Source organism: Microtus pennsylvanicus, chromosome 22, assembly GCF_037038515.1.
Source record: "Microtus pennsylvanicus isolate mMicPen1 chromosome 22, mMicPen1.hap1, whole genome shotgun sequence".
Classification (NCBI taxonomy): domain Eukaryota; kingdom Metazoa; phylum Chordata; class Mammalia; order Rodentia; family Cricetidae; genus Microtus; species Microtus pennsylvanicus.
This window is the reverse complement of record NC_134600.1, coordinates 14,050,393-14,052,938: the sequence shown is the minus strand read 5'-3', so window position 1 is coordinate 14,052,938 and position 2,546 is coordinate 14,050,393.

Sequence of the window (2,546 nt, the reverse complement as noted above, 5' to 3'; positions counted from 1 at the left end):
CATACCAACTCCCAAATGTTCCACAATTTCTGTAGTCTTTCCTCATTCTCCCTACATCCAAGCACCCTGATCCTGATTTTTCCTGTTCCCATACCCAATTACCACCATTCAATTCAGAAGACCTATTCTAGTGCCCCTTTCAGGGAGATTGATGTATCCCTCCCTTGATCCTTTGTTGTTAACTAACTCTCTCTGTGTCTGTGGATTGTAGCATGAATAATTCTTTACAACCAATATTGATGTATAAGGGAGTTCACACCATTGTCATTTGTATTGCTGGGTCTTGAGGTAGGTTGAATCCTAATTTTCAGAGAAACTGCCATACTGTTTTCCAGAGTGGTTGTACAATTTGCATTTCCACCAGCAATGGAAGAGTCTTCCCTTACTCCCACATCCTCTCCAGCATAAGCAATCATTGGTGTTTTTGATCTTAGCCATTCTGACAGGTGTAAGATGGTATTGCAGAGTCATTTTGATTTGCATTTCCCTGATGGCTAAGGATGTTGAACATTTCCTTAAGTGTCTTTTGGCCATTTGATATTATTCTATAGAAAATTCTCTGTTTAGTTCTGTATCCCATTTTTAATTGAATTATTTAAAATTTTGATGTTTAATTTCTTGAGTTCTTTATATATTTAGGAGATCAGTCCTCTATTTTGCATGGAATTGGAAATTTTTCCCATTCAATAAGCTGCCTTATTGTGTTATTGACTGTGTTCTTTTCTTTGCAGAAGCTTCTTAGTTTCAGAAGGTCCCATTTATTAATTGTTCCACTCAGACTCTGTGGTAGAGGTGTTATATTTAGCAAGTTGTCTTCTGTTCCATGCTTGGAAGGCTACTTTTCACATTCCTATCAGTTTTAGTGTGGTCCAAGTTATATTAAGGCCTTTATCCCCTTTGGACTTGAGTATTGGGCATGGTGATAGATAACGATCTATTTGCATTCCTTTACATGTTGATATTCAGTTATGCCATAAGCATTTGTTGCAGATGCTTTCTCTTTTCATTGTATAATTTTAGCTTATTTGTCCAAAATCAGGTGTTCATAAGTGTGAGGATTAATATGTGGGTCTTTGATTCAGTTCCATCATTCAACCTGTCTGTGTTTTTGCCCATCATCTCTTCCTCAAACCTCCAAAATGAACTTTTTACTTAATTAAAACATATGTTCCCAGGTGTCTCAATCATCTCAATGTACCATTTTGATATTGTCCCGAGCAGTTTGTAGTCCAAACCTGATGTTTAGATGGTGAAACAATTACACAGTGCAGTTGAAATCTTCCTTGCGTGACTCACACTTCTTTTGGAGACTTCAAAGTCACTGTAATGCATGCTCATATTTCATTGCAAAAAACTTAAGCGTTTTAATTGTCATATGCAGCAGATCTGTAAGAGGTTAAAGGATGAGTATTTGTTATGTATGCGTAGATATCAGATAGAGACTCAAACCCAAAATTAAATACAGGAAGCTAGATGAAACCTTTCCCTAGAATTAGTTATTGCCCTATATGATCATTAATATTATGGCTAAAGAAATATTTGTTGTTAATTTCTCCCAAGAAATTACTGTAAGCTCTTTGTCAATGTTCACTTCCTGTCCATAATCATTCAATTTCAACATTAGTAAAACATGCTACAATTTAACCTTGGCAAATTCTTGCTAATAGATGAAGTTTCAGTTTTCTTTTTAAATTCAACTCAGATTTTTTTCCACATAACTTTTTAGTTTGTTAGTATGATTATATGTTTAAAATATAGATTACAAGATAATATCTTTCCTCTGCAGTAAAATTCCTATAGGGAATGCATAGAGCATAAAATGTCTAGAATGAAGGCCTGGAGGTAATGGCTCAAGCCTTTAATCCCAGCTCTTGGGCGAAGAGGCAGGTGGAGTTCAAGGCCAGCCTGGTCTAGAAGAGCTAGTTCCAGGACACATTCAAAAGCTACAGAGAAACCTGAATCAAAAAAAGTCTTGAATGTAACCAAACTTCACATCCAAACAGTACATAAGTGCCTCCTATAATTTTATTTCCACTAAACCATGTTTTTCTCTGCTTTAGAAGGTAATTCTCTTTGACTATTTAAATCCTTGTCACCTTTTATGGTTTGGTTCTAATTACTGTTTTCAATTTTTTACTCCAATAGTGGGATATAGATGGTCAATATCTTGCAACAATTTCTGAAAATTATTTAGATTCCACAAGTAAACTCTCCTAATTTTTAACTTTTGGGCTCAAATTTTTATAAAAGTATTTTATATACTGAATAATTAATAGAATCACCTTTTTGTATATTTTCAGAAGTAATCCCCAAGGAGACAGAGTTTGTTTTACTTCACCAACCATTTTCTCTAAAGTATTTACATTTGAATCAGCTAATGAAATTCCATATAATGTTGAAAACATACCTAACTTGAGTATAATTTCAATTGTAATAAATAACAAAGTACTAACATGCAGTACTTTATATCCTAAGATTACAAAATACTCAGAGACTATTTGCAAATATACCAGACAGTAATCTTACAACTTATCCACCATTTTACT